The sequence below is a fragment of the Triturus cristatus genome, chromosome 5_1, assembly GCF_964204655.1.
Source record: "Triturus cristatus chromosome 5_1, aTriCri1.1, whole genome shotgun sequence".
NCBI lineage: Eukaryota > Metazoa > Chordata > Amphibia > Caudata > Salamandridae > Triturus > Triturus cristatus.
In genome coordinates, this window is record NC_140587.1 from 677,350,214 (window position 1) to 677,375,457 (window position 25,244).

The window sequence follows — 25,244 nt, forward strand, 5'->3', positions numbered from 1 at the left end:
ATTGTGTCTGTAAATACTGCATTGACAAACTGGATGGAACTAAAATGCCTGCTATAGGAATTCATAATAACTTGGAAGCGTTTCCAATTCCTTTTCAACTTCAAAACCTGAACATGTATGAGACTATTCTCTCACAAACAGTACATCCCTTCCAAGCCATTGTTAGAATAGAAACTTATAATAAAAAAATTACCTCTTTCTGAACTACTAAACGGTTTGAAAAGTAAAGTTATGTACTTGCCTTTGAATAAGAAGGAGATTGTTGAAACTGTAGGGGTAAATCGGGATGATAAAGAACCTCTAGTGGTTCTGGTAAATGGAGTTCCCACCAAAGAGAAATACATTTGGTAGGAACATGTCAATATTGATAGGGTTAAGAGCACTTTACAATACCTTAAAATAGAAAATGTAGTTTACAAAGATATTGATGTAGAATAAGATGTTATCTGTCTTAGAAAAGAAAGTTCCACATCAATTTCTTCTGCACAGTTTGAAAAGGTTGGTTTGGTGAAGCAGAAGACATAAATGAACATTACAACATTCATCCTCTACATTACAGAGATATGATGAGTGATGCTTTAGAATTGTGCCAAATGAAGCAAGCAAAAGAAGAACCAGTAAGTGAGTGGGACAAGAGTTTAGAAGCACAATGTTTTCCAATACTATTTCCTATAGTACAAGGTGGTTGTTATGATGAAAGTCCACTACAGATTACTGCATCAGAACATATATATATGTAGTAGATTACATTCAGAAGATCCCCGTGTTAGGAAAGGTATACCATAAACTTCCCACATTTTGTTTGAAAGTGATCTCTCAGTGTTGACGTATACTGTGGGCCATGTTATGTGAATAGGGACATGTTTTAATGACATAAGTGCGAGAGATTTTGTGGGGAAAGTACTTGGTAAAGATGAGGTACTAGAGAGTAATTTGATGACTATTATGGCTTGCCAACAAGATACCAATGAATATTGGTTCCGTTGTCATGGTGAACTGAAATGCAAATTATACAATCTAGGAGCTTTCACCTGGTTTGTTTCTATAAGTTGCGCAGAGTATACTTTGGATGATCTTCATGACTTCCTCAGGCAAGCTAATGAAAACGTTCCAAGGATTGATTTCAAGTCTGCAGGTGAATTGTGTTCCATTGATACTGCAAATGTTTGTAGATACTTCAATGAGAGCGAGCTTCATTTTATATGAACAAAAAGAATCCACCACTAGGTGAGGTTGTAAACTTCTTCTGGAGAAAAGAATACCAAGCTAGAGGAGCACCATAAATGCATATGTTATTGCGGGTAAAAGATGCACTAACGTTTGGTCAAGTTACTGATGTGATTCATTGAGCAATATGTAACTTGTGACATTCCAGAACAGTCTCAGAACAGAACGCTTAAGCAATAAGTCTCGAGATTGCAGTCACATAAATGTGGAAAATATTGTAGACAGAAATACAGAGCAAAAGGGTAATATTATACTAATTGTCGTTTTGGATTCCCTCGACCTGTAATCTCTAATGGATAAATGAACAGTATTATGTCTGCAGTCAGACACACTGTTACTGAGAAATCTCTTAAAAATATGTACAATCAGAAAATAGGTGAGTCTGCAAAACTCATCAATGACCACAGTGCAGAAATGCTGTCCATGTGGAATGCCAACATGGATATTCAGTTTGTAGTAGATAATTCTGTTGCTGTAGCTCGATAACGTCACTTCATAAATAGGAAAGTTAGAAACGGCAGAGATGAAGGATGTATGAGAAGATATAGCAGCAGAGACATCTTTCACTAAATAGCTTAACAAGTTCAGTTTAAAAATTATCCCACACAGAGAAATTGGATCCTATGAAAGTTGTGACAAACTTAGTTCTTCCTGCTTATATGGGGAGTCCAAAGCAATAATTTGGGCTAGTTTAGGCCTTGTATCAACAAGAAAACATGTGTTGTTGAGACATTTTCCTGAAATTGACTATCGTGTTCAGTTTGACCCAGAAGGTACTGAGCTTCTTAAAACAAATATGATATACACATATTATCCTAACGGAAGTGTCCATCTAGAAAACATGTGTTTGTATGAAGTACTACACATGCAGCATTAGACATACAGACATAACATAGATGGGAACATTGAGCAGGGAAGGTTTTGGTGACTGGCTTTAAGAGATGTTTAGTGAGACATGCCAAACCAAGTCTCATTAACCATTGTAAACTAAGCTTTCAGACAGCACAGAAAGGAGAATTGTTTTACTTGACTGTGTTGCAACTTTTTAACCTTCACATTCAGAGACAGAACTGATTATGACTGCTATGAGGATGCTTTCACCACAGTTGAAGATAGCATCCAATGTGAAGTGTTTCCCACATATCAGAAAATAGCAAATGAGAAATTCAACTGTAGGAATCAATTGCTATAGAGGTTGCAAAGGATAGCTCACGTGAAAACCAGCGCTCAGGTCCTAATAGTCAAAATCTTCTTAGACAGCCTATCATTGAAAAGGGGTCCAGAGCTATGAATGATGTTGAAAATACTATGGGTCAAATGAGGAGTGAGGGCAATGATTTAGAAAGTTTGATCTCACCCCTTAATGAAGAACAGCTGAATATTTTTCAGCCAATAATAAAATCTATAGAGCATGGACTGCTACATGATAAGTCTTAACGTACTTGCAAAACATTCAAGCCTACATTTCTCTATGTTAGTTGTCAGGCAGGTAAAGGGAAATGCTCACTTGCATTTGTTCAGGGAAAAACGAACTCTGTTGCCTGTGGAACATGACAACAAACTATAATACCTAAAGTTATCTGGTAATCCTCGTCATGAGGTCTCCAGAGTTCTCAAGAAATTGAAAGTTAGGATTTTTGTTGAAGTTAGCATGGTATCAACCCTTATGCTAGCTTGTTTGTTTTGTTTGGAGGTGAACACTTCATAGTTTTTGGTGTCCTTTTACAGTTGACTATGGTGCAAGGTCAACCAATTTTTTAAAGACTAGTGCATGAAGAAACTAAAAAGTCATTAGGCATTATTGGAAATATTAATATCTGGTTACATTTCCAGTACACTGAGTTAACAGAAAATATGAGACAGGCAGCAGATGCAGGGTATGAGAAAATATTAAAAGACATCACACTAGGTATAATTAGCAAATAAGATTTTAAAAAGCTATTGATTTTCGCTAGGTTACATCTCCATTCCCACACAAAAAGTCACCAGCTTATATAATTAACATATTATTAAAAGTCAGAAACAGATTGTGTTCCTAATGCCAACGTTGGACGAGTGTGCACAATTTAACTGAAACATCCTCATTTGGAGCAACAGGAAAAAGTGACTGTCTTTAGTAAAGGAAAAAAGGGAACATCATGGTTTAAACATACAGCTATGTCAATCAGTGGTAAAGAAACTAGATTCTCTGGAGAAAACTGTTTCACATACTGCTTAATTAGCAAAGACTATAAACCACTGTCAAAATTGCAGAATAATGTTGCGATTAAACCTGAACGTCGATGAGGGATTAGTGAATGGTGCAATAGGAAATGTGATAGACTTCATTACATAGCCCAACAGAACAAAGTATGAATATATTCTCATTAAATTTGATCACACTGAGGAAGGTTCACCTAGGCAGGGAAATACATACTGTGAAATTCCTAGGGCAACTTCAAAACATGTTTAAATAACCATAATGTAAAAATATATCTAAGAGAGAAAAAGGCTGACACTCTAAATTAGAAAAATACAAAAAGAAATGTTTTTCTTTTCATTAAATATAATTCAATATCTACAGTTCATGACAGAGAAGTAGACATATGAATCACATACATACTGCATTCATCCCTCTAGCCATACATACATATCATACAAAGATTTGGATGGTTCACATTAATCACTTGTTTGTTTGTTCCTGATACATAGTGACTATAAGAAAACATTCCACATTATGGCAAACTGATAGAATATGCTTGTTGATTCTGGAAAAGATAGATAGAACAAACAGGCTAAAAAATGTGGCAACTGTCCTATGGAATAATGTAATTGTCAGGTGGTTTTATTATCATTTCTTCTACGCGTGTTTCGGCAAAACCTGCCTTCTTCAGGAAAGCCACCTCCAATTAACTTCTCAATGTATATGAGTCACAATTGTTTTCACAGAACGGGGATAATAAAATGGACTTGCCAAAGTTCTTTCTTGTTTGGACTTACATGTCCATGTGAAAGTTTGTTGCTCCGTACTCAACGGGAATGTGCCTCCAAATGGTTGTTGCGGTTATCTTTCTAGTTGGGAATTATCCATATAAACGCTTGATGCTACGTGCTGGGCGGGCTGCTCCACCAGATGACTTTTAAAGGTATATTAATCACATGGTAGGGAGATTAAGATGATGGATAACCTATATACAGAGTAAGGGTGGGCGTAGTTCGCGAAGTAGCACTTCGCGAAGCTACGCAAAGTGAAGTTCGCACTACGCGAGCTACGCGTAGCACTTCGCGAACTGCGAAGTAACATGTTCGCACTGTGCAAGATGTTGTTTTCAATGATTGCACAGTGCGGACAAGCAACCGGCACTGTGCAATCATTGAAAATGGCATCTTGCACAGTGCGAGCTGTAGTTTTCTGCTGCTCGAGTAGATTTTTCCTCGAGCTGCAGCTTTCTCAACGCGAACTGGTAGTTTCTCATCGCGAGCGGTCGCGAGCATACGCGACCCCTCGCAATGAGAAACCTGACCTTCTCGCGTTGTGAATCTCGCCGGGAGGTTTATTTTCCATGCTCGCGATCGCGAACAAGGAAAAAGTCTCGCCAGGATGTCATTTTGCTTGCTCGCGGTCGCCAACTTGACGTTGAGGACCGCGAGCAAGCAAAAAATGACCGCAGCACTACGCAACACCACGCTACGCGTGTTCGCACTGTGCTACGTGCAGTTCGCGTAGTGCGAAGTAGCGCGAACTTCGCAAACTACGCGAGCGTAGCGTAGTGCTTCGCCCAGGCCTAATACAGAGTCCCCGTTCCTTTAGCCCGTCCCAAAAGCTCCCGCAAGAAAAACGGAATCAGGTACTCTCTTAGAAGCATGTGAGAATTTATTAGTCCATCATTAAAAGATTTACTTACAAAATTAACTTAGTAAAGTGGAGCATTACCGTTCCAACATGGCGCTTATGCCGTGGCAGGAACTTGTTGCGTGAGAAGCACGTGACAGCGAATTCCGAACAGATGCACTTGCGTTTAAATACAACTCTTTCACACACGCATAGTGCGTCGGAATGAGTTAAGGCAACCAGTCAACTGAAACGCGGTAAGAGCATGTGTGCGGTTTCATAAATCAAAGTGCAGTGTTATAAAGTTGGTCTGACGAGAATCTAAGTTTATGTACCCTGACTTGACAAATTTCTAGAGAATGATGCAGATCTTAAGTGTTAAGACTTGAGGACGGTTTTGCATACACAGGACAAGCATAATGGAAATGCTGCTTTTATTAATGCATATGACCAGGGGAATATAACTATGTTGGAGAATACGATGTGACTGTCTAAAGGTAGCAGATTAACCTTTGGTTACATGTCTTCACGGGTATGATTTTGTAGTACCGGAAAAGTGGTCTTATCCAATGCAAGGGATTGACCGGGCATGGTGGAAAGCCGGTACGAATGATTTTGGCTACCACATGGTAAATATCAATGTGAATACCGGTTGCTTGAGCTACTTTGAACTCAAGCATGAATTAAAGTTGTAAGAGGCACCAGATAGGGTTGGGGAGTTTTAACCACTATTCTTCCTTTTTTGTTTATCAGTCACTCCTCTTATGAAAGTCGTTGTCCAAGGAGGTAGAAGATGACCTCAAGCCCTGATGAATTTGCCATAAAGGAATAAAAGGCAATGAGACTTGTTGGCCCATCTTTGAATGGTCTATAATGTGCAAGTTTGATTTTAACATTGAGTACTGTTCACGAGTGTGATTAAAATTGTAACGTGGTGTATGTGAACCTTAACTCAATTTTACTTGGGAGAAAAGATTTCCTCCCATTTGCACTTTTCTGGTCTTTCTTTTGACATACACATTTCTGTCTGCACTTTCTTCCTCTACACTGGACACGTTTCATTCTATTTACTTTCACAGGTGAGAGAGATTCCGATGAAAAAAAATGTGGGCAAGCCGGTGAGAACCAACCAGTAGCCCCTCTGGTGGTGCACACGAGAGGGACTCTCTCACCATTTCACACTTTTTCTGTCTCCACATATACCTCTATATTTAGGGATATGTTTGTTGAGTGAGGACTGATAAACAATTTTATTAATTGGTCGGGGGTTACACTGGATGAATATTATCTGTATATTTAACAGAGGATTGAAGGATATAGAGTTGGTGTACTTCTCCTATCCAGTTTCACGAAATCATATATATATAAAAAAAAATGATGTGAGCCCCGATATTTGTCAGGCCTTCTGTTGTTTTGGTGATTAAATGAGTGGAGGTTGTCCTGATGTATTACCCTCAATCGCTCCTTATTGTAGCTAATCAATCCATAAGAAGACATACCCTACTGTGGGTATTGTTTTACATCATTGACAACTCAATCAACTCTGGTTACTAGACAGTCTACCTTAAAAATTCATCTGGCTGGACTTAATGTGATGATGCCTCTCTTACAATAAAGCAGAGATTACCCTGGAAACTTCCAAATTCCTATCTTATATTTCTACAACCAAAGTTCTAGAAGAAATATTATAAGAAACATGTATGTAAATATAACAAAATCACAAAACAAAAGTACGTTCATTTTCATTTACGTTATGTGGCCTACCAAGGTTAATTTGTATATAACGTTTGAACATTTTCTAATATAACAATAATAATAATAATAAAATTAACTTAAAGCAAATAAATGAGTATCAATGTATGCTATGCACCAATGTTGGTCTCATGCACTTAAACCATGTGTTTTTTTGTTTCATAAATCTAAGTGATTTATTTTCCCCACATATATATAGTGGATCGCATTTAATTTAATTAAACACACGGTTAGTATTCTGGTGTATGTTATGTTATGTTATGGCAGCTTATATAGCGCTCGATTACCCGGGGGTGTCCTGGCGCTAGTCACCTTTCCATTACATAAACCAGCAGACGTAATGGGAGAGGAATGTGTCATTACTTAACAGAACTATTTGTCAAAAAGCCATGTTTTCAGACTTTTCCTAAAAGATATTAAATCAGTGGAATGTCTGAGAAATTCAGGGAGGTCATTCCAGGCTTTCGCTGCCCCGAGTACGAAGCTTCGACCTCCCCAAGTGGCTTTTTAATGGCTGGCACTGTAATCAGCTTGGCTCCAGAAGAGCAAAGATTCCTTTTCGATGTATACCATGTGAATTGTTTCGACAGATATTCAGGTCCAATTCCATGTAGAGCTTTGTAAACCGTACACAACGCCTTGAAGCGAACTCTATTTCTCACTGAGAGCCAATGAAGTTTTTTTATTCCTCTAGAAATTGAGGCAAACTTTGGTGTGCCGGTAATAAGCCTAGCTGCAGCATTTGGCAGCATTTGGAGCTTATTCATAAAGCGTTCCTGGATGTTTAAATACAAGCTGTTACAATAATCAAGCTTTGATAGGACCAAAGCAGTAACCACTGTCTGTCGATTGCACAATGGCAGAAAAGTCAGATTTTTTTTTATTGTTTTAAGGACAAATGTGGTTTTTGATGAAACTGCATTTATTTGGTCTCTGAAGTTAAGTTTGTCATCAACAATTACAGCTAGGTTCTTCGCCTTCTTCACAGGTACAGGAAGGGAGCCCATGGATGACGGCCACCAGTTGGGGGTCCAAACGTTAGGGTCATTACCGAATAGAATTACCTCTGTTTTGTCAGAGTTAAGTTTGACACGGCATCCTGACTGCACAGAGACAGGGATCCAGTGAAAGGAAGGGTCCAACCAGAGACCAACTGCCCATGGGTTTTTACCAGGGAGAAGTGGGTTAATTAATTAATTTGTACCGCTCGAGTGAAAAGCGAAGACGGCTTTTTGAATGAACCTCCGTCAACCACAGACGTGGAGTTAATAATCTGTTGTGATAAGCTCGGCCGGGGTTGGAGACTTTCACTTAGACCTTGAAGCAGGCGCTTTGGCAAGGTTTCCTTTGGCCCCTAGTCCTGATGAGGCCCAAACTAGATGGGCTGAAACGTGTCGACTTGATACAGAAAGAAGCCATTTACCATTTGAATTCATGTACAAAAGAAAAAATTGCAACACCAGTAAATAGTAGGGTGCTAAGAGGTGTTGACATAAGGGCGATCTTAATCGATGTGAACTGCGAATTGTATTCTTGGTGTTTGTAATTTTTCTACGCAGCACAATTAATATTAGGGCTCCAAGGATTCTGTTTCCTGTTTTTAGATACACAAATGTATTGTTTGTATGTATTTTTTGACATTATATATATTTTTTTAACGTCGTGTAAGTAAATGTGCATTGTTCATGTGATAAAGAAACACACAAATATATATAAAAATTGGATGTATAATGATATACATTGGACCTATAACCTAATGTGAGTGTATATTTTTTTGAATTAAGACAATTGGTTGGTTAGAGAATAATTTCTCATTGATGGAATAATTCAGGTTTCGATTATCTATAGAAATAACTGTTGCTGTATCTATTCCGCTGCATTATTTTTGTCTTTGCTTAGAGTTAAGTTTTAGACAATTGTCCCTCATCCAGTTGCCTACTGCTTCAATGCAGTCCTGAAAACGTTTCTCCAACCCAACCTCCTGCCCAGGTAGCAGGGACACCACAATTTGGGTGTCGTCTGCGTACGATGTAAGATCAATCCCAAAAGCATTAATGAGTGGGGCCAGTGAGGAGACGTATACATTAAACAACGTTGGACTAAGCGAAGACCCCTCTGGGACTCCACAAGGCCGCACAAATGGTTTAGAGTGGTATTCCCCCAGAAACACCGCCTGAACGCGGTCCGAAAGAAATGAATGCAGGAGTTTTCACGCTCTGTTCTGGATCCCACATGCCTTTAAACGATCCATCAGAAGATCGAGATGGACCATATCAAAGGCTGCGGACAGATCCAGTAGGACCAAGGCCGCTCTACCACCCCGGTCTACAGCTTTCCTGATCTCCTCAGTTGCCTTAATAAGGGCTGATTCAGTGCTGTGTCCCTCTCTAAAACCATATTGAGAGGGATCCAAAGCATTAGTCTCTTGGAGAAAGCACTGAGCTGTGTATTTAGGGCCTTCTCTACCATTTTTGCTGGCAGAGGGAGTCGCGATATTGGGCGGAAACTGTTTGGATCTTTAGGATCCAAATTGGACTTTTTCAGGAGAGGCAGAACTGAGGCCACCCTCCAAGGTTTGGGAAATTGACCTGTTTCCAACATCATATTGAAGATTGATGTAAGAGCGCATGAAATCGGCCATGCGGCAAGCTGCACCACTGCCACTGGGCAGGGGTCATCCGGAGAATCAGATCTAGCTGCCAGAAGCAAGTTGTGAGTGGCTTCCACTGATAGTGGTGTAAACTTGTCCAGTGTCGGATGAGGTGGAGAGGGTGGATTCTAGAAATCCCCAACTTTAGACCTACCAACTTTACTTGGATCATTGAATGCTGAGAAAATAGTCTCAACTTTGTTTAGAAAGAAATTAGCGATATCATCGCAAAGTTCCTGATTAGAATGAACTTTTGCTGGAGGTGGTGATACCAGACTGGAAATAGTTCTAAAAGGTTCTTTTGATGAACTTCTAGCCAGGTCAACCTTGTCTACAAAATATTTTTGTTTAGCAGTAAACAGGTGTTGTTTATAGCTTTGAAGGCTCTTTTTATACACCTCCTTATCCGCATCTCTATAATCTATATGCCAACTGCGCTCAAGACGCTTACATTTGAGTTTGTGGCTTCTCAATTCTTCTGTAAACCACGGGGCAGAGGGAATGATCTTTTTGGGAAAATGTTTCTGACTGGAGCTAATATGCTACATGCATTTTTCAACCATTCAGTATATGTAGAGGTAGCTTCCTCTGGTCTTATGGGGGCAGGACCTGCCGTGGATGTGAGGAGTTCCTGTAATTCCTTCCCATTTTCTTTGTTCCAGGCTTGGAATTCAATCTGTTTCTTGGGGCAGCTACCACCATTGAAATGATTCCTAAATGTCAGTTCAAACTGGACAGCCGCATGGTCTGACCAGACCAAATTGTACATACTAGATCAGGACATAGTCAGTGTAAAGGCAAATTTAATTCTAAAAAGTATGATCTAACAAGAAGCTTGCAAGAGAAAACCAGGAAGCACTGCCCCCTTGGACAGCACATGAGAGATTGCCTCCCTGGCTCTTGGAAGCGCTCTTGAACTCTCAAGAGAGCAGCCAGATATGATGGTCTTCTTTAGTTCTTGCGAGAGTCTTGTGAGTGATTTTAAGAACAAAGAAAAGGGAAACAGTACAAAACAACATACATGATAAGAGAGAGAGAGAGATAGAGAGAGAAAGAGAGTAAAAGCACCTTAAAAATATACTGCTGGTATCATGTATGCATATGAGCATTATAAGAACGCAGCAAATACACATTCACCACTGAAATATTAAATATCTGTTTAATGCTCACACAGATTTTGCAAACATTTTACAAACTACAAACCATACACAACAAAAAATATATTTTTACAAAATAATGTCTAACCACTATATATATTACAATATAATACTACCTTACATAGAGACATAAATAATAATTTCATTTAGGAAAACAGAAATTCACGCAAAAAAACAAAGATTGAAGTAACATTATAGTTAGGTGTACCAAAAATATGAGTTTGCGATTTAAAAAACCTTAGAAATTCACTGAAAAAAACAAAGGTTAAAGTAACATTATAGTTAAGTGAATTTCTCAGTGACAAGGTTAATGTTGTGAACTAAAAGCAAAACAGAAATTCAGCATTTATAGTTAGTAGCACTAACTATAACTTGCGCCTCCACCATGCACTGCTTATGACCAGGGCCACTAGAATTATGTGATTGTGCGGCTGTGGCAATTTTTGCATAATTATAGTTTGCTGCATTTGCCCCATAATCCATAATCTGCCACATAATCTGCAGAATTTACCAAAAATATAGTTTCTAGCTCTAACAGTTGAAATGTTGCTAAAATTGCAACAAGTGTTGCTGTGCAGCAAACAAGCCCTTTGCAAAGCAGAACTAGTCACCTTTCTGTTGTTTATTGCTATATTTGGGAATATACCTGGTACTAATGAGGTGAAACCAATGCCCAGACAGTGTTACCAAGCAAACCAAGTAAAAGAAATGACCAAATAATGAAGCAATACTATTACAAAATGTGTAGCATTATGCCACATAATTTGCCTTTTCTTGCAGCATAATTTACTCAATCCTGCTGCATTATTTGGCCATCTCCTGCTGCATAATTCCAGTGGCTCTACTTATGACATCACTCATGACATGTTCTATGCCATCATTTATGACATCACTGATGACATCTCAAATGACATCATTGATTACATTGTGACAGCCTCTCTTGATTGTCCTGCATAGTTGGTTTGTTGCCCCTGCCCCCATTACTCCTGCCCACTTTGGACCATTTTGCGCCCACTGCCCCTCCCACCTGCACAGCGTGGTCAACTTGTTGCCTCTGCACCCTCCTCCATGAGATGGTCTTGTTACCCTAGAAATTATGGTTAGTGCTCTAAAAAACTAAAATGAGGACATCTTTTCTGGGTTCTCAAATAGAGACAAAGGACTTTTAAATAACTTGCTATCTTTATGTTTTTTTATACAGTTGATCACTTAATTATACTTTATACTTAAGGGAGAGGATGTGGCGTTATGGCCCAAGCTGCATACTTTACACCTGGGGAACCAGGTTTAAGTTTCGGTGTCAGCTCAGCATCATGTGATTCTGGCCAAATCACTTAATCTCCCCATTCCTAAACCCAAAATAAATGTGTCTTTGTGTAATATAACTGATACTCATGCAAAGCAATCCAATGCCTTCTGGTCAAGTTTGCTCTATATAAAACTGAAACAACAAAAAAACACAATTAGGTGTTTTGCACACTTCTGTCATTGGGCTATACTTGAGCTACATTTAGGTGATATTTGTGCCTCATTTAGTCTCTTTTAGCTCTAGTGGCCACCTTGGGAAACTTATTTGATGTGAAGCTCCCTAATTTCTACATCTACTGCAGTATCCTCCATAGAAAATGCTTTCAGTTTTCCTCTTCAATTCCATCAAGATGGCGTTCAGATGTTCCCCACTTTTGGCATCAATTCATAATTTTAGCACTATAGTTGCTCATTAAAACATTGCAGTAAAGCTGCTGATCACCAGGGAGTTAACTGGTAGTCTGCTGCTAGTATTGAAAGTGCATGTTCAGTCTGTATGTCAGAATTTTTTAATGAAATAGAAAAGGAAGATATTTGAGAACTCACTTAAAATGTGTCCTAATTTTTCTTTCTACTGCACTAACCATCATTTCTATGACACACTGAACCCCCTCATTTTGCTCCTTTCTAAATTAAATGTTATAGGTTTTACCAGTTTGATGTAATAAACATGGCTTCAGGTGTGCCATACTTTTGTCTTTAGTAAAACTGTTAGTGCTCTAGTTGTTCATTAGAACACTCTAGGAGGCTGTAGTAAAACACAAGGAAATCAACTGACAGGCTGCTTCTGTTGGAAGTACAGGATTTACAGAGAGTGCCAGACTTCATTCTCATATGGCTGAGAAAGATAGTGTGGATTAACAGAAAATATGCTCTAATATTTGCTTCTGGAGCACCTTCCATAACCTCTATGGGAAAATGATGAGAAAACTGTTTTCTCTCAACATGAATCATGATTTCCCAGTAGAAGGCTTTTTTAATTTGTAAAATCACCTTAGAACACGCCACAATTCCTATAATTAGGATGGTACCATCAACTAATGATTTATATTGTAACTAAAAATTTTATCATCCATTATACGGTCTCCTTTTTGTGACCCTCAAAACCTGCCATTCACTAAAATACCTTTCAATGGGATGCTATCATTTATATTGGTCCCAAGATGACACCCAGAATAAGTCAAAATAAAACCCTTTCAGGCACAAATTATGCAGAAAAGAACCAGAGAGCTCTGGGTAGTTCCCAAGTTTAGGTGTAATACTAAACTTTAGCTGTAATACTGTGCCTGGAGTGGGAAAAGGATTGTATTATTTTATAACTCTGCGTGGATGGCAATGTGCTAATCCTATGCTTAAAGACTTTGCTGTAGGAATGGCGAAAGACTTTCTTCCTTTCTCGGTGTGAATGGCACTGTGCTAATCTTATGGTTAAAAACTTTAATGGTAAAGCAGGCATTTGAGGTGAGCAAATTCAGAGTGTTACTGGTGTTGTAGGGTACTCTGTACAGGAGCTGCTCTCTGCCTAAACTTGGGAATTTCCCAGAGTGAGTTCTCTTCTCCTTTTTTTATAATTTATGTGGCACTCTATGCCGGAAAAGGTTTTGTTTTGACTGATACTGGGTGCTCCCTTGCCCTGGCCCTTCCTGCACAAAAGAAATCCTGCTTCCTTGGTGCTTGGGGCCTGCATTTGGGTGAGGCATCCAAAGGTGTGCCAGTGCAAGGAAGGAGCAGGAATGTGCTATATCTTGATAGATATGGCACATTCCTACCCTCTCTCTTTCACAAAGTGCAGCACAGTTTAGCAAAGTGCCTTGCTGGATTGCATTGCATGAATAAATGACAGATATGGCCCATGATACGTTTTACATTACCTATCTAAAAGGCCATTGCTAAATCTCAGCACTTGAAACACAATGGACTGCCACTTGAAATACAAAACGGTGATTGTGACTTTTTCTTCACTGGGACTACAATAAGTTGTTATGAAAACTTGTTGGGAATTTCACGTTGCACTCCTGGACAAGCTCTGCCTATAGCTGTCTGATTTCTAGTATGTCTTTGATGTGTTTTTCTGCTCGCATCGTATATGTTGCGTGAAATAATAGCATTCTACGTCACTTAAGCTAAACATTTGCAGGAGTTGCCATCACAGATACTAGATATTTCATTTGTTACTGCCCTAAAAGCCTAAATCAGTCGGCATCTCTCCTAGAGACATACAGTGGCCTTTCAAGAGATTGCAGGAAAATCTAAATTCTGAACACACTGACTAAGAGACTAGAACTACCTGTAAGCATTGATTTGCAGGAATACATTATGTCAGTTTTTGTTATGTTACGAAACTCAATATGGACAAACCTCTCCTGAGGTTTCACAAGGTTTCGTAGAGACTATAAAGTTTTTATGAAGTGTACGTATTCACTAAGAGCTAATCAGATTTCGGTAGGTGGCATGTTTTATCTTTATTTTATTTTTGTGGCACAAGTTTGCAATACAAAATGTAGAAGTACTTAACTTGCAACATCTTTCAAAGGCCAGACCTACTGGCTTGTTGGTCTTTTGGTTTATCTTCCAATTCTAGATTTGCTTCTGATGACACTGAAACAGAAAAAGGATCCCATCATTTTTAGGGGTTTAATCTTCCTACATGTGATAATAACACAACTTTTCATGGGAACTCCCTCCCTGATCTGGACTCTGTTAAGGGATTTGGAATCCTTTTAATAATATCAAAGTAATATTTACATATGTGTATGTAGCATTGCATAACAGAAGTGTTAGAAATTCTAAGAGCAGTAAAGCTGTTACTATTACACAATTTATAGTACTCAATTCACTATTCAACCTGGCTGGGATTTAAATTACAGCATTTTGACTTAGGGCCTGATTTAGATCTTGGCGGGACTAGGCCAATTGTCGCTTTTATGGCAGTCTCCCGGCCAGCTGACTTGGCGATCAATCTGCCATATTTAGATGTTGGCTATTGCATAGACGAATTACTGCAGCTTTACCGCCATCGCCGCCAGGAAATCTCAACTGCGGCTGTTGGAGAGAGGACTGCCAGTTTTCCTGCCTGGTCTATCACAATGTGCGTTCCCACTGATGCAACTGCATGGGGGAAACCTCAACATCTGAGTTGACGGAGTGGAACGCATATAAGGCACAAACTCACCTTCCCACTTCTTGTACTGCCATTGACCGGATGCTACACATCCTGCCTCTGCTGCTGCTGGCTGATCATGATGCAAATCTACACCTTCATTGCTGGAACAGAATGTAATCTCCCCCATTACCTGTTACCTTTTCACTTTGCTGTTCACATTTGCTCAGAACTAGTGCATTTTTAAATTGTTCACACAGCAATAGCATATCAATATGCAATGCATATGTCTCTAATGTTGACATTTAAGAAATTTAAAGTTACAAACCTGTGTAACCACATTCTGTTAATAAATTTAGTGCCTGCTGCCTTCCAAAAAAAGGACACTTGCACAAAAAAGATAGCAGATCTAAAATCTAAAGCTCACAATACAGATGTGTTTAAAGAAAGTATGAACATTGTCACAATAAAACATATTCATCACACATCATTGGGATACGTGTAGGCTGTCCGGTTTTAGGTTTAAACCTATAATAACTGATAAAACCCTACCAGAAGGGAAATAGCCCTCACCAGTGTAAACATATAGGCACTGAAAAAAACATGCACAACCACAAACTAAATGCCATTCAAAGAAAGGAAAAGGAGAGTGAAAGAGTCATTTCTATTTCTTCCTGAATGGGCCAATACAATGTAACTTTGGTAAGTAAGCTAGCAGTAAGAAAGACTGGGCTAACATTATTCTGCTTGAGTTTTGTTGTTTAGGGATGTCACTAAAATTTTGTTTCTTCATCCTTTTTTCAGTTTTGTGGTTTTTGGTCTGAAGATACAGGGGTTAGAAGCATGGTTTAGGTGTTATTTATAAATTTTATAAACTGTAGAGAATCAGGAAATAAACCATATTTGATTTTTTGGCTACGTTTGAGTCTTTCACTGATAGGAAAAATGTAGGTTTCATAAGAATCTTTCCCAACATGCACCATCACATTTACCCACAGAGAATGGATAAAAACCCTTGATACATCAGCCCCCTTTTCTAGTGATTCAGTATTGATAGTAGGTGAATTGCCAAACACGCCAGGTTTAAACATTCAATGCAAGGTATAGTGACAGGTATATGTGAAAAGAGTGCAGTCACAAAGCATTTGGGATACTGGTGAAAACATGACACCAGACCTTTAAAAAACATAGAATGCTGAGTCACTTGGAATGCTGCTGCAAAAAGTTCTTACCAAGTTCAACAAAGATTGGAGTGATATTGTTTGTATGTGCAGTGATTCAGCTACGTATATGAAAAAGTTGTGTGATGACCTGTCAAAATCAATACCTGAGCTGAAGTGCTTCCCTGTAAGAGAACCTTGCCACTTGTTAGATGGCAATCTGAAAGCATCTTTACAATCTTCAGAGTTAATGAAGAATGCTATTGACTTTTTAGTCCATTCTGGTGCACTGTTTTGTTATGCGTGGGAAATAAAACACAAATATTTCTCATTTTGTGCTTTGTGTGGCATCAAAGAAAGAGTTGTCCCAACTGTGTCACTTAGCTGGTGGTTCTCAGTCCTAGAGGGCATGAATGTTATATTAGCCATGTGGCAACCGTTTACAGAACTTTTGCTGAGTGATGATGCAAACGGCCAGAAAAGTGAGGATCTTGGGTCACATATTGATGGTGATTTGGAAAAAAAGTACACTCTACTGCATTCTTAGATTTTTACAGGAAAGTATGACTGCTGTAGTGGTCATAATAAAAAAAACTAGAGTCTGAAAACACACTTGTCTGCCAAGTGTTCAGCATAGTTCGTGTAGATGTGAAACATCTCCTTGAGAGTAAGCTGGCTGACACTCTTAGTGACTTTGGCACTGCAACATGTTCCATGTTAGAGTGCTTGCTACTTGGTAAGCAAAGAAATATTGGGGAGCAATTTAGGAACTTTTATTTTACAATGTATAAGAAATAGCCCTTCACCAACCATGGCATTTGAAATCAATGAAGCCTCACTGTGGTACTCTGCACAAGTTAGATTTCTCCCGTAAAGGAAAATTTTCTCCAGAGTTTCAAAAATGCTGCCTCATTTTTGACCGCTTTAATAACTCAGAGGATATATGTGCCCAGTTCAAACCATATGCTGCAGAACCTGTCGCAGAGAATCACAATCTTCAGGTGCACCAGTACTGGCATGGAAAGCTATGCCAGTGGTCAGAGTTAGCAAATTGTGTACTGGCTATTTTGGTGTTGCCTGTCTCAAGTGCCAATGTTGAGAGGGCCTTTTCACTGATAAAAGTGTACATGAGAAGGAAAGAGCGACGTGCATGATCAAATACTCACTGAAGAAGTATTGTATGGTGTACTACGATAGGTTTGGTTTGTGAAAATGCATTTGGACCTCATATAAACTATACTTACATTGTCTATATACCATGCACTATCAGTGCAGAAAGCAAGCAATAATAAAAGCAAAAAGTTCCATAAACACCGGAAAAACACTGTTTCTGTTGTTTTTAAAGGCGCAAAAATACGTAACCACTGATAACCACAGTTTTTTTAAGGTACTGAAATCACTGGAAAACACTGAAAAAACCCCACCAGAATTTACCCAAAATAGAAACTGAAAACAGGAAAGCCTAGATAAGTGCAATGTAACATCATGTAGAAATTGCACTAGACAAGCTGTAACCGTCACCTCGTAGATTAACTGACAAATCAATAGCAGTCTCAAATTTGAAGCAATCTACATATTCATCCATGTAAAGGTTCCCATTGTCTAGTGCAAGTCCTGTATTGTATACCAGTTCAATTTGCACAGTATATTACAAGGTGCCATGCATATGTGTAAATACCAGTAATCAAGGTGAGACAAACTCATCTGTAGTAAAATATCCTTAAATAATATGTCAACATCTATTTGTTGGTGCAGGTGTCCACTACTATGTTGAATGGCTGCACCTTAATTCAAATGACCATCCTCTACCATGTGAACCAGTGTATGCACTTAACATAGTGAATATTTATAAAGTATGTAGTAGTTCCTGCCATCATGCTAAAGAAAAATATGTACTACACTTTTTACATTGAAATATTGCTAGGAATTAGACAACGCAAGGCAGTTTGTCATACCGTTGTCCTGTAGCTAATGCCACAGTAAGAGTTTGTGCTTTTAACATAGCTTGTGTTTTTTATTATTGCCTGATTTTAATTTTGAATGCATGTAAAGCCCTTTTTATCCTGCTTAGTTGCACAGTCACACTTTGTCCAAACTGTTCTTACCTCTTAGTCTTCCCTGGTCTGCCGCGGCTTCACGCCGATTGTTTGGGGGAGGGAAGTCTTTTTTGCCAACACTTCCGGTGACACACTTCCGGCAGGGTTAGCGGTCCAGTTTCCAGCAGTACCTATTTAGACGGATGCTGGAATGGACAAGCAGCGGGCGTGCAACTGGCAGGCCAAAGGCACGCCTGAGGCAAGCCTGTCTGTGCCCGTCTGTGCCTGGACTGGGCTCAGGGCCAGAGATCGTGGTCCTTTTGCAAGAGAAACAACCCGATGCCAATATACCAGTGAACCTCTGCATGCTCTACGTCCCCCTGTACATCGTACCTGCAATAAACTAAGTATCTATGATAGAGCACACCGTAAAGTAATAATGCCACTGGTCCCATTCAAGATAAAAGATGATATCACAATTTCCTTCTGAATCCTCTATGACTCGCAGTGAGCTTCAAGTTGCCCTCATTAATGCAAGATCACTAGTGAAACACTAATACGAAATAGCAGACTTTATTCAAGATAATAAATTAGACTTACTCTTTGTAACTGAAACCTGGGGCGGAGATGCAACCGATCCCGATTTCAATATAGCAATTCCTCAAGGATTTGAAATCTTTAGACTTGATAGACCATTAAAAAGAGGTGGAGGTCTGGCTTTAATCTACCAGAGTGAGTTAAATACACATTGCTCAGACATCCCCTCCACAGATTGCGAGGCCTTTCTTTTTAAACTTTCACCTCCGAAGCAAAAGACGTTTAGAGGAATATTGATCTATGGTCCACCTGGTTCTAAAAACAAATTTCTGACCAGCTTCCATTCAATGTTAGAACTAGGTCTCAAATCCAACTATTTCACCATTTAGGAGATGTGAACTTTCATCTAGAATCAACAACAGATAAAGACACATCCGACCTTCTTGAAATGACAGCTGAACTAGGACTCAAACAACTGATAAAAGACCCTACACATCAAGCGGGTCATACGCTGGATGGCCTTATTACCAACAATCCTGCCATCTCCAATCTTTCTATACTTCCTCTAGTGTGGTCTGATCATCGCGCAGTATTTTTTAACTATAAGCTGTCCCCTTACAAAACCTCGATTATACCACATACTAAGGTACTCAGTAGACCCTTGCATAAAATTGATCCCACAGTATTAGCAACTCAGCTGACACAAAGCCAAGCTGACTTAAAAATAGACGTTGATTCCTCAGCCATAAACTACACTACATGGCTTGAATCTAATTTCGCAAAGCTAGCCTCCACGATTTTGGTGAATAAATACAGGGGGACACCATCGGCTCCTTGGTTTTCTGAGGGCTTAAGATTGGAAAAGCAATCATGCAGGAGGCAAGAGAGGATCTGGCGCAAAAACTATGATGAATCCGAAAAACATCGCTATATATGTATTCTTGCAAATTATAAAAAGAAGCTCATCAATGAAAAAAGTCAGTATCACACGCAACAAATTGAAAACGCTGGCAACTCCAGTAAAGAACTGTTTCGGGTCATAAAGAAACTCACCACAGTTACAAAAGACAGTTCTTCTAGTCACAACCAAGATTTTTGTAACTTGCTTGCCCAGACATTTAAAATCGGGAAACAATCAATGAGATGTTGCTCTTAGAATGCACTCCAACATCCATAAATCAAGTAGCTATGCTTCTTTCTGCTGCTAAATCTGGGTCCCCAGGTGACCCTTGCCCTGCTAAGATTTTAGAACTGGCAAATCAGTACATAACCCCCTACTTGTCATCAGTATTTAATCAAATGCTTATGCAGGGATCATTTCCTAGCATTTGGAAACAGGCCTGTATCCTCCCCCTTATTAAAAATCCAAACCTTGACATTAGCGATCCTGCTAACTACCGTCCCATTTCAAGACTCCCGCTTCCGGAAAAATTCATAGAGAAAATAATCAATGTAGAACTCTCTGCTGTTATTTTTGAAAATCAGCTATTAGACCACAGTCAGTTTGGGTTCAGAGCAAATCATAGCACTGAGACTGCATTGATAACAACTACGGAAGAAATACGAATTACATTAGACAGTGGAGGATCAGCGGCTCTTATTTTGCTGGATCTGTCTGCAGCGTTCGATACAGTGGACCATGGCCTATTGATCCACCGTCTGAACGCTATAGGGATTTGAGGAAAGGCTCTCACTCTAACATCCTTTCTGTGATGGAGATCCCAAACAGTACATTTAGGTCAGTTTAAATCCTTACTGTTTACTCTACCTTGTGGGATCCCTCCGGGCTCCTCGTTGAGCCCGACGCTTTTTAATATCTATGTTTCTGAACTCGCCCCGCTGATTAGAAGTTTTAACTTGAATCCAACATCCTACGCTGATGACACCCAGCTGGTGATTTCTACAGTAGATCAGGAAGTTAACCATTCTCTAAAACTACATGACTGCATGACTGCCCTGAGTAGCTGGATGAGCAAGCACTGCTTGAAACTGAATTCAAGCAAAACAGAGGTGTTACTGTTTGGTAACCTCTCTCCAGCTTGGTCTCCTGCCTGGTGGCCAGGTAACCTGGGCCCACCTCCTATTCCAGTAACGAAAGCCAAGAACCTTAGCTTTATCATGGATGAGAAACTCAACTTCGAGTCCGAAGTGTCTAAGGTTGTGTCCTCCTCCCTTTTCACCATCAAATCTTTGAGAAAGACCCTCCCCTTTATTCCTAGAAAAACCAGGAAAATTGTTGTATATTCGCTAGTCTTGTCCAAGCTGGACTATTGTAATGGCCTATATATGAATCTGCAGGCCAGATTACTTAGGAAGCTGCAGGCGGTACAGAATGCTGCTGCCAGATTGATCCTGGATGTTCCCAAATATCAGCCGATAGCAACAGGCATTCAGGATCTTCACTGGTTCCCGGTATGCTAACGAGTCAAATTTAAAGCACCCTGCATTGCTCAGAAGGCTCTACACAGAGAAGGTCCAAAATTTCTTTGGAATACATTTAGTTGGTACTTTCCAAGTAGATCTTTTTAATCAGCCGATGCCAGCTTGGTTACCACCGTTAGAATCAGAAAAACAAGCTGGGGTGGTAGGAGTTTCAGTCACAGTACAACCAGGCTGTGGAACTCTCTTCCACTATATCTTGGGCATACCCTCCCTTCTTGCATTCAGAAAACAACTCAAGACATGGCTTTTCAGAAATAAGCTATACCTCAGTCAGTATATTTATGATTCTGAAAGAGCCAAGAGACCTACAGGTATACGCACGCTATATAAGTTTCAATAACATAATATAACAATTAAACAATTGCAAATGAAAGTTAATGCCCACCTTGGCATTGCAAACTATGCTTCGTTTTGTGGAAGCGAGAGCAGAAAACCTCCTCTTGTGTCCATGAAGGGTAGCATGTTAGCAGCTCCCCTTGTCCAAAAGCAATGCCGGCTCCCGCAGGAGGCGGAGAACCTGCAGGGACCGCGGGGGCATTTGGGCTCCCCGCAGACCCAACGTGTGGTCAGGCCCCAGGGGCTGGGGTCCCCAGGGCCAATAGTGGATTGGGAAGGGGGGCCACGCAGCCCCCCCCCCCCGTACAATTCTTTTTTTTTTTATATAAAAAGGAGGCAATTCCCTGGGGATGGGATTTCCGGGGCCATTATTGGCCTCAGGAGGGGGGCCACACAGGTGGCCCCCCTCCAAAATCAGAAACAAATGCTGGCTAGGCCTGGGACATGGGGTCCCCGGGGCCAATAGTGGCCCAGGGAAGGGGGGCTATGTGGCCCCTCTCCCATATTTAAAAAAAAAAATATTGATTAGTACTAATTGAAAAAATAGAGTTAATGCCCCGGGGATGGGGTCCCTGGGGTGAATACTGAATAATGGAAGAGGGGCGTTTTTTCTTTCTTTCTACTTTGGAGCCGCGATCCCAACACGGCTCTCAGCGTGCCCCCCCCCCCGTGTAACGTCACGTTGGATTTGCAGATTGTCCTCAAATAAATAATTTAGTAGTATATAATTTAGAAGTTAGTGTTGCATTTGTGAAGTTGTTTTAAAGAGGTAGTGTGATTGAAGTTAATGATAAGATTAAAATTGATAGAGTTAGTAAAAATATATAAAATTAAAAATGTATTGTTAAAGTTGAAAAGTGTATTGTGTTGTTGTACATTGAATTCATGCTTTTGCAGATTCACGACTAGTGCGCAAATCCACAACAAAGAGTATGTATGTGTCAAAAAAAATAGATTCCCTATAATGTTATAGGGTGGCTCTAAAAAGAGCCCTGTTTTTATTTTGAGGGGTTTGTAGCTACATGTAAGTGCGGTTGCACAGCTTTAGGTTGTTGAGAAAGACTCTGTTTCCTTGATCTGTGAAGTGTACTCCATCACCTCTATAGATGTCATCCATATCAAAACGTAGATTGTTGTCATATATGGAGCCCATCCTATGGTCTCTGGGGTAAGCAGAAACAGCTTTATTGACTTCCTTGCTTTCTCAATCTGTGGACAGAATTGATTTGACCACTTCCATTTCTGTCTTTGGCATATATTAAAGTATACAAATACAATTTGAGGCAAAGGCTACATCAGTTGTGAGAAGGTGTCCTTTATTAGCATTTCCAAATCCACCCCAGTCAATGTGCCTAGGTCATTGTCACCAGAGTGCACACTCATGAGGTCAGGGGGTTGGAGATGCAAAAAGGTTTTAACCAAAGGCATCAATTGGTGCCACTTTAATCCTGTGCAATCCATTTAATATCCACATTTTGCAAAGCTAGGTCTTTGTCAATACCTCTGCGTTCAGCATACCTTTTGCACCAGAAAACATAGCTATGCCCAACAATCGCAACTGTAAGCATCTTGAAGGGATGTCTTGAAGTAATGAAAAGATGTCTGTAGCAGAGGTAGTCAGTTGGTAGAATGAGAGGTATCTAAAATGGTGGACAATATGCTGTTTTTAAAAAAAAGTAGATAATTGATTGGCTGTTTATGAACATTGTACACTCAAAAATAGGGTGCATGTTGCTTTCTTTAAAAGCATGTTTCGTATTGATGATTAAAAAATGTTTGAAAAGTACAGTAGATAGGTTAAGGTAACATTTTGTAAAAGTCAACCACACCTGCTGTTTGCATGTGTAACCTTGTGTGCTGAACTTGAAAATATGATGAACTTGTGACCGGCCTGTTCAGTTGAATGTTGCAGAAACTGTTACTATGGAAACTGGGAATAAGCAGAATGGGGGAAGGGTTGAATCTTAACTGTTGTTTTAAAATATGGAATTGTAATTTATATATAAGTGATATGTCATTAAAGTAAGATTTCCCAAGACAATATTGTGTTTAGAAGTGGGGTGTTCTTAAAAAAGAGTGCTATTATTATTAATGATATATTTTAGAACTCCCTTATGGATTTGCGGCTCCATCGCGATGGTGCACGGTGGAGTCGCAACTCTAGGAAATTCCAGAACCAGTTTGGGCACTTTTAGAAGTCAGTTGGTAAGGGTTAATATATCTAACCAATAGAAATGTGTTTTACAATTTGAAATTATGTAGGGAGTAAAGTGGTTTGTTACTTACATTTATTTGTATGGTGAAAGAGAGGGAAAGTTTGCCATTGCTGGTTGTACCTTGTTGAGAGTGGTGCATAACATTGATTGTGTGCATAAGAAAATCTTTTATGAGTTTTTGATATTTTATATTCTTCAAATCTGTTTGGAAGGTGAGTTATAAATTTGTGAGGTGTGTTAGGTATTAGCTTTATTTTTTAACTTTAAAAATTATTGAAGAACTGTGATGTTTGAAATATATTATTAAATGTAGAGATGTGTTTTGTAGTTTGTTTTATTGTACTTAAATGTTGTTTGAAATAGATTGTGTATAGTAATATGTGTATATTGGAAGATGGATTCATGATTATGGTAGTTTGTTTTAGTCTGTGGAAATTTACAATTGTAGTATACTACATAATTTTAGGTGTTGTTTTCAAATTGGAAGTGCCGTTTGTCAAGTTTTAAGGTGTGAATGAACTTGTGTTTGAAGTATGTCTCTACTTGTATATGTTTTTTCATATGTCTTATACATTTGAAGGTGCATGATGTATAACAAAGAGGTGTTGTTGCTTGTTATGTGGTAGGCTCAAGACTGTGAGTAGTAGTAGAATGGTGAAGATGCAGCACACAAATGTGATTTAAAAGATGTTAAAATGAGGTATTAGTGATTAGGCTCTAGAGAGGTACAGTTGAAATATGCCACATAATGTTTGGTGTTTGCTTGCAATTGGAAGTGTGTTCTGTGCAATTCTCATGTGTGCATAGTGTTGTGATTGAAAAAAGCCTCTACTAGGAGATATATTCTGATATGTGTTATGTAGCTGAAGATGCTAAATGTATAAAACACATGTATGCATCTATTTGTGCATGTCTTTTATATATGATGCTGCTAGTAAAAGGTACAGACATATGCATGCATGCTTTCAGGAATATGGTGAGACTTACAACAGGTACATGTGAAAGGTTTTTGCTTTGTATTTGGAAAGGTGTAACATTCTAAGTAGTTGTAGAATGGTAAAGCTGCATCACAGAAGTGAGGTTTATGACATGTTTCAAGAGAGATTAGTTATTAGACTAATTTGTATGAGTGTTTAGAAAGCTACATTTCAAATATACCCCATAATTTTCAGCGTCTGTTTGATATTTGGCCTTTGGGGGATTGAGTGACAAGGAGTGTTAAACCTCGTTCACCACAATTTTAGCGCTTATACTTTTGATGTCTATACGGTTCTTATTTTAACATTTGGAAAATTTAGAAAATTGTCAGTTTAAATCTTTCCTTTTCTACCCAGAGCAAGAAGTTAGCTGGAAACTGCTTTGGGTTACTCAAAACTCTTAGGAGATGTCTCCCGCTTCTCCACAGAGCAGCTAAGGAAACAGTGATTTGTCCTTGATACTTTCTCGGCTCGACTATGTAAATGCTCTGTACACCGGCTTGCCGGGCTACCTTCTTTGGAAACTACAGGCTAT